We start from the raw sequence: 8,829 nt of genomic DNA, 5'->3' as shown, positions 1-8,829 counted from the left end.
CAAGATTTTCCACCTTTCATCCCAGAGGGATGCCACGGCCACACAGAGCCAAGTCTGGATGTGCTCAGAGCAGCTAGCCCTTTGGAGGAGCAAAACTGCTGCATCCTTCCCAAGACTGGCCCTCATCAAGAAGGCTGCAAGCCAGCCCTGAGGTGACCCAGTTGTGGCTTGCTCTGCTGAATCTGTGTCAAGAAGTGCTGCTGCTACCTAAAAAGCATGTCAGGTATCCAGTGCTGCCTCAGGCACAGGAAAATAGTGCATTTGCTACATCTCCCAGCAGAGGAGACAAGCCACTTATGTCTTGCTCCTCTACCAGGAACATGGAATTGACTCTTCCAGCCAAGCTGGAAAAGGTCAGCATGGGTTGGGTCCACTGCAGCTGTGGGCATTCCTGTCTCATTGAGCTGTTCCACATAAATCAGACCCATTTCTGGGAGGCAGGTAGGCTTTCATGTTTAGCAAACATGCTGTGTCTGAAAACTTAGCCCACCAGAAAAATGTTCTGTGTTCCTTTCTCTTGTGTCCTGGTGCAGCGTAAGGAGAGCATGCAGAGAGAGCTCCACCAACATTGTCCCAAGGAGGAGAGACAGCAACAGCATAACTGTGCAACTGTGCAGCTGTGCAGCAACCAAGGCTTGAGTTTACTTTTTAGAAATGATGCCTAAAGCCTGTGATGAAGGTGCAATGGGGAAAATGTTTACTTTAAGGTCACTGTCTGTTCTGCAGGGGTTTCAAACAGCTGTGGAGCAGAAGGAATAACGGAAGAAAACTCTACCTTCCTCTCCCATTGTAAGAATAATTCCCAAGAAATCAGCAGGATTGACTAAGACCCAGCATTTAGTAATAGTCTGCGTGCAGTTGTCATAATTGTGCTGTTTTAAGACCATTTGCTCACTTGTCATGGCTCCACTGACACCACTTGCTCCCTCCCTCCCAAATACCAAGGTGGCACACACGCACCCTGCAGAGGCCAACCGAGCTTTGAGGGATTAACATTCATCCCGTGTTTCCCCATCAGCATTTCCAGGCACAGGCGGTTGGGCAGTGCAGCTGGATCCTGGCGCTGCAGGCAGACAGCGAGCACAGCCTGCCTGCCTACGAGAGGCATGGCCACAGCAGGACTAGGTGCAGCACTCGCTACCCTCCCACAGACATTTTGGAGGGGCCACAGAGCTGATTTGGGTGTCAGATCATTACAGCACTGCTTCTGAGGATGTCAGAGCTATGGTGGTGCTACTGGTTGAGGAGTGAACCCCAACAGCCTCCCATGCTCATATGAAGTCAGACCACGCTCAAAGCCCATCAGATCAGGTCCAAGGAGTTTCATTTCTGGAGGGCTACAGTCTTCAACCTTGCTTACATGCGGTTTTTGATTGTATTGGAGCCCAGAGCTGGTTACAGGCCACATGGCTGGAGAGGAAACACATTCACATGATCTCCAGAGACAAAAAAAACCAACCCTCAGTTGTTTTCTTAAGCAGGAAAGGAACCAGGAACAAAAAGCCGATGCAACCTGAGTGCCAGCCAAGTGAAGGCAACTATAACGGCTCAACTCTTTCATAACATGCTTCCCGCGGAGGGCAGCAGGGAAGTGTGACACAATAACAGCCCTTAGCCCTGCACCGCAAGGGCAACACAGGCAGCAGCGTGCACAGAGGCCTGCACCCTCCTCTGCACCAGCAGCTGCTGGATCTTCACACAACCACTGCTGTATCCCTGCAAGGCAAGACAGCATTGTGAAATGATGGATTCTTGCGAGGATCTAGGTAAATGCTCAGCACTGGGGCATCTCATCTTAAAATATGCAGCTGTGCAACTCCTGACATCAGTGCCTCAGTCCACACTTAACTGTGATAAGGAGCCACATGCTCACTCACTGCACACCTTCAGTGGCCGGAGAAATGGGACAACTGGACAACCTTCTGCAAGGACCAAACACTCTTGAATCTGATTCACCCTTAGTTATCTGCTCTGGCTGAGGACTTCCTCCTCTGTCATTATGAATGGTCATTCACAAAGAGTGGCCATTCATCTCCAGGGGAGCATCCAGGGTTGCACTCATGCCTCTAAAAGCACGACTGCAGGAAGCCCTGAGGGTTCAGCATCTTGTCCTGCTTCCAAGGAAGGAGGTAGCAGATGATTAAGTCCATCTGCACTCTCTCCACTCATCCCATCCCATCCCATCCCATCCCATCCCATCCCATCCCATCCGTAGTGTCAGGGGCATCAACAAGGTAACCAAGAAGGACTACATGAAATAGTGTTTTACTTTATAGGCACAGTATATGAAACACTTATGCAATCTGTGGTACAGCTCCATATTTAGGACCTTTTTTTGGATTAGCAGAACCTATTGTCTTGGCTGCAAAGAGCTGATGATTCCAGTATCCTAGCAGGGAACATGGGAAAGGTTTTTGATGTGACAGAATTCAAAACTGGCATGGATTTTGCCATTTTGCTCATGTCATTCCTCAAAGCCGAACCCACAGGGAGTCCCAACAAATACACCACACGGCCTCCTTTAGTCTGCTGCCTCTCTCTTCATGCATATGTGCACACGTGCACACATACGTGTTGTCTGAAAATTCCTGCTTAGGTTTGGGAGCTGAAGAAGATGAAGCTCTGGAGCCCAGGGAGCAGACTTCCATGGCCCCAGCTTCTGCTGGCAGTGTGCTGAGATGATCTGCCTTTGCCTGTAAACCATTATTTCTCCATCCTCTCTGGGAAAGACCCAAGCTAAGGCTGCATCTTGAAGATAACTGCTAACATGGGAATATTTACGCAGGCCCCTCTCCTGGCATCGGGCCAACCTGCCTGTGGTTTGTGGCCTACAATAACAAACATTAACAGCAGAAGATAGTATTTGTTTAACTGCTTGTTCTGTCAATACTGTAGCTTGCAAAAGCCCAAAGATTGCACAGCCAGAGCTGGCGACACTTTGGAAATCATCTGTTCTTGCAACAAAAGTAGGGGCTGTTTCGCTGTGAGGTGGGACTCTGCCAGGTTTCACTCCTCTCTGGAGATTGGGGGGTGGGAGGGTGGGCTGGGGGTGCACCTGCTTTCCAGAAGAGATGGCTCTGCTTCCCTCTTACACTCTGAGCTTGGAAGTCTCCAGCATAAAACCGTGTCCTGGCCTGCCTGCATCTGACCATGCTTTCAGCAAAAGCCTCTGCACCCGAGGTCTTGCCCTATGGAAATCCAAAGCTCTGCCTGCAGGAAGGTCCATAAGCCAGACAACTCCTATCAAGGTGCAGCAGTGTGAAGCCCTGACAGCAAGATCCACTGAGATATACAGCCTTCTCAAAATGCAAACAATGACAAGTCTCAGGCCACACAGCTATCTGCACAGTCATTTTTTCTGCCCTGAAGGAAGCTCCTTCAGGATGTCTAGCGTTCCATACGGCAGCAGGCAGGTTGGTGTTTGGTCCTTGGCCTGACCTGTAAAAATTCCACACAAGTAGCAAAGGGCAGATGCTCCGCTCCGGAAACTCAGCAAACCCTGACTCAAGAGACCCTACAGTCTTCTTGGACCACAGAAGCTTGATGTCACCTTAGGACTAGAAAGGACCCTGGGTGAAGACAGGTCTGCCCTCCAAGCCCAGGTAGCTCAGCTATCCTTGCATTGTCCTATTTTAAAGTTCTTACAAGATGAAGAGCTGTCTCCAGGCAGGAAGATCTTCCTTGGGTGTAATGTGAATCCTCCTTCACACAGCTGAAACCCTTTGGTCAGCTGCTGGGCACCATGAATGTGGCAGAAAGATCTGTCCTTCATCTTCATAGCAGTCCTCTGTGTATTTGAAGGCTGTTCTCCTGCCTGCCCCTGTTGTCCTTTCTCCAGGATAAACTGTCCAGCACCTCCAGCTACCAGGGCTCTGCTGGTGATTGCTCATCTCAAAACACTCTCCAGTTGCTCCACGTCTTTCCTGAAATGCTGGAGCTTCAGGCAAACCATCTCCTAAGGCTTCCCCATTCACAGCCACCCTGTTAGATTTGCTCCACAGTGCCAGGACCAGATAAAGCCAAACTTCACCATGCACTTTTGTGGGGTGTCAGCACTGCAGTGCTGGCTCAGCTGCCCCTGGTAGACACAGGTTCATACCCCATCTCAGGGAAGGTGCAGCAGTACGCAGAAGTCCCAGTACAGGGTTGACCCTGTGGCCAGAGGCCTAGTGAACTCTAAGAAAATATTTAGCAGACATCCCTGCATTCATTTCAGCTCCTGCTGTCTTGCTGATGGTTACCTCAGCATCTGGCCACAACCTGGTGCCAGGTGGAGTATTATCCATCAGTATTAGTATATAGCCTAGAGCCCTGAAATGTTGCAAAAGCAGAGCAAATAAGCAATGTGTTTTCTGGAGCAGCAGGTCTAGTGGGTAGCTGCATCTGTGGGCTTCTGCCAGGACACAGGTAGGTTCTCTGGTGAAGCCTGGGAGGAAGATGTAAGCACAGCATGGAGCCAGCAGGAGCAGGGAAGGTAGGCAGCCCCTGGCACCCAGCAACCTGTCTCTATGCGGAGCACTTCCACTGGCTCCTTTGCAGTCCAATTCCACTTTCCTTTCCTCTTTGTGAAAGGTTTTAGGTTTCTTTCTGGGATGGCCTGAGTTTGTTGTGAACCAGAATTGAAGCATTGAGCTGGGAAAGCTGCTGGTTTCATTGCTTCTCAGAATAGCAGCTCTTTTTTCTAAGCCTTATTTATAAACTGCTGCTGTTTGGGGTTTTTATGACAAAGATAGTGAGTTCAGGAAATCAGCAGTGGTTTCTGTTATCTGGAGCACAACCACGCGAGAGAGGGGAGAGGGTGTCACACTCCAGGAGCCTGTTCATGGAAACTCATATCTCTTTGCTTTGCCCCTTAAGAGTCAGATATTTATAACCCCTCACATCTCTTCCTGCTCCTTGCTGTCACCAGCTTCAAAACTTGCTCATACTTTTAACCCCACAAAAGTAGCCAGTGGGGGAGGGCCACCTCTCATCCCTTCCTCCATTTCCATGTGTAATTCATTGCTCACACATTGCACAGACCAAACACAATGGTTGCAGCAGTTCAGGTCATCTCCAGTGGACCTTCCCACCTACTGGCATGCTTTGCCCTGCCCACACCTCTCGGGCAGTGCAGACCCCAACCAGAGCAGAGGGACGCAGTGAGGAGGGGTGGGCAGATGGACAGCCCACGGGGGACCTGTCTGCCCCAGTGCGGGCAGACCTTGGGTATCACGGTGGTCAAAGCACAAGGGTATGGGCACCCGTGCTGGGTCCAGCTGCGTAATGCAGATTGCAAACATAACAGTGAGACATCAGCTGTCAGAACACACCAAGGTATCCCCCACAAGAAAGTAAAGTACTTGGAAGCTCAAGATCTCAAGATCTCAGAGAAGCAGTGCCAAAATGCAATACAAGAAAGACACGGACCTACTGGAGCAAGTCCACTGCGGGGCCACACAAATGAAGGGACTGGAGCATCTTTGAAATGAGGAGAGGCTGAGAGAGCTGGGACCCTTCAGGTCCCAAAGCTGTTCATGCCATGCAGCACAGAGCCGATGAGGACAGAGGACCTTCTGGCCCAGGGAGAGGAGCCCACAGAGGGGAAGGACAAGGCAGTGATGCCACAGCAAGGTTTGTTGAGCTGAGTGACTTAAGGGCTTGCAACAGACTGCCACCGCAGGGGCCAGAGACCTATGCTTCCAGTTCTGCTGTGACAGGGGGTGTGGGCGGCCCCTGTGAGCACCTTTGCAGAAGATCAGGACTTGATCTGAAGGGTTTGGAGCAACTTTGTTCTAACACAGAGCTCTCCAGGGTGCAGCCACAGATTATCCTGGGTACAGCACCTTGAGGCAGCTGCCCCAGGGAGAGCAGCCGAGTGGGTGCTTGTTGCCAGCCCAGCCCAGAGATCGCAGCAAGTGCATTCAGCTACCAGAAAGACTACCCATGCATGAACCCCCTCCCCTGCATTGCCCTCCCCTTCCCCCAGCATCATCTGGTCCAGCGGTCCCACCATGGCCCTCCACACACCCAAATCTCAGGGACCCAAATGCTGCACAGACCAATCCAAAACACAGGCAGCACCTGCCACATTCCTGAGCAGTGACACTGGGTCACCTAGTCAAATGCTTAAAAGCATTCCCAGGTGGCCATAAAATGGAAACTATGAAATACACACCAAGATCTAGATGAAACCATGAAACACATGCATCTCATGCTGTCTACAGTGAAGGGTGATCATTCCAGGAGTGCCTGCAAAGTTTGTGTGCTAAAAGTGTCACCTGCTCCCTACACCTCAAGAAGGAAACCACATTGCTCATACAACTTTGGGAAAGGAGACCTTAACTGGGAATGCTGAGGAAATCAATGCAGCATGGATCAGCTGTTCATGTGAGGAGCTCTCTGCCCCCATGAGCTACTGTGGAAGCCACACATCCATGCTGGACCTTGCCAGACCTCTCAAGTCCAAACCCAGCACCCTTTTACCTGACAACCTCCAGTTAAAAATGCGCAGAGGAGGTTCAGAGACTGCCAGGGCTGCTCTGCCCCTGATGCAATGTGGCTCCTACTTGTTTCTTCTCATCTTGGTCCCAGCAGCCTGGTGCTCCTCTTTGCTCAGTGCTGGGGGAGCTCAGCTCCTGAGGTCCCAGGACAGGGCCCTTTGGATCTTTGCCTTGGGACTCTGGAAGCCACAGCTCGCAGTTGAATGCAGTGCAGCCAGTGTGGAGGTTTGAGAGATCATCCAAACTGATCTCCAGGGTTGAAGGTTGAGACATAGTGGGCCAAATTAATGCCAGGTATCCATACCAAGGAGGAGATCTTGCTTCCCATCCCAACTCCCTTCCTCCCTGCTTATCTAGTGTCGGCTCCAGCATTTGATGGACCACTCTGTGTGCTGCTGGAGGTCCCTAAACCAGCAGATAACTATTCCAGTGAGAAGACAATTCAGCTGCCTGAAAAAATGCAGTCATGGAGCACAACCCCATGGGCTGGTTTTTGAGGGCAACACTAACACAACTACCTCAGCCCAGGAGATGGGAATGCCTTCACAGTGCTGCTCGAACACATAGCCATAGTCACCTATACAGGGATAGAAATAGAGTTGTGGTGGCCTAAGTCTCACCCAAGGCCTCCACCTCTGTCCAAGGTGAGAGGTCTGTAACTCCATGGAGCTGTCACCCAGTCTCACAGTGGTGTCTCCCAGGGGCTGTAATTTTCTAAGACAGAGGGTCCCATTTCAGACTCTAAACTCTTCCCTAAATCCATTTCAGGCTCTCAACTGCAAAGCCCAACTCAGACCTTGCCGAGGCCAGAACTGGCAGCGCTTGGGCATTGGTGTCCGGAAATTATATTTTTGAGGGGTGCCAGAGTGTGACTGAACCCATCTCGTGTCTCCACCATGTAGCATCAGAGAGACCCTGGTGACAGGAGAATCTCAGAGTCTGGCCACTGCCATTTCTCCATCAAGATACACAGGAGCATCCCTTGAGATGACCCCACACAGGCCATGCACAACCCTGTCCATAGCCTAAGCAGCAGAGATTGAGGTAAGCAGAGAAAGGAGGGGAAGGAGGGATGCTTTCAGTCCTCCAGATCCCGCTGCAGGCTCACCCCCCACCAAACATCTCCCTGAGCATTGCTGTAGTTCCTGGGTGAAGAGGCAGTCCAGTGGGATGCCAGACTCTGGCCAAATTGGTCTCCCAGGCAGGAGATTTGCCACAAAGCCTGGCTCTCATTTTCCTCTTCTTAACTCCATCCCATGATGCCAAGTTCTGCATCCTGCATCAACCCAGGGACCTCCTTGCCCACCACTGGGCTGACCACCAGCTGCTCCCACCTCTCCTGCACCCCAGCCTGTACACACCAGCACCGACTATCCCAGCACCACCATCCCCGGAGCCCAGACAGGCAGAACACAGTGCAGAGCAAGGAACACCTTTCAAAAGCACACAGCGTGGCCAGTGGCAAACAGGAGGACGGTTTCTCTCCCTGCCTGGCACTCCACTTTCACCAGCTTGTCCCTTACACAACAGATGCCTTCAGCAATGAGTGTTCCCAAAAAGGGCAATTGCGTTTTAATCCTGGCAATGGCAGCAGCAACACGAGCTGTTTTCCTAACATCACATGGGCCAATAGCTTCCATGAATTGTGGTGGATACTGGCCAGGAACGTGCATTTTCAAGCAACACATGTTTTCAAGTTACACCCAATAAATGGATAACTCACTTAAGTGTCCAAACCATTTTCTTCATGTAAAAAGAAAACATGTCCACATGAGAAGTGGGCTTCCTCTGGCCACAAGCCCCACTGCTTCAGCCAACCTGGCACATGCCCACTGCACCGGGCCAGCAGTGCTGCCTGAGACTACTGACATTGCCACCCTGGTGACATGACAACTAAAATCCAGGCAGGTAGCAGCAACAAAATATGCACAGCTATGCCTCTTTCACCACAAATAGCAATAGGTGTTTTCTTCTTTATTTCTGAGATCAGAAGGAGCTTGCTCCCTGCAAGCTCCCTGCAAGCTCCCATGCTTGCTCCCTGCAAGCATGACAAAAATGAGAATGGATGATGCAAGAAAAATTGTTTATTTCCCAAAAAGAAAACAAACATTTTCATTTAGAAGTTTTTCCATTGAGCAAAAAATGCATATTGGTGAAATACCTGGTTTAGCTAGCAGGTTTTTCTGCTGAAGCTTGGCCTGAGTACAAGTGCCCTGTCCAGCTCCAGAGAGAAGTTGTTGCAAACCAAGGAAACAGCAACAGCAACAGGTATCTTCTCCACAGAAGTGTCTACAGCCTCCCAAGGTGGTTCAGGCTGTGTCAAGGGCCCTCACAGCAGCCAGCTCTT

The sequence above is a fragment of the Charadrius vociferus genome, unplaced genomic scaffold (assembly GCF_000708025.1).
Source record: "Charadrius vociferus isolate BGI_N301 unplaced genomic scaffold, ASM70802v2 scaffold459, whole genome shotgun sequence".
In the NCBI taxonomy this organism is placed as follows: Eukaryota; Metazoa; Chordata; class Aves; order Charadriiformes; family Charadriidae; genus Charadrius; species Charadrius vociferus.
Note: the sequence above shows the minus strand (reverse complement) of the source record.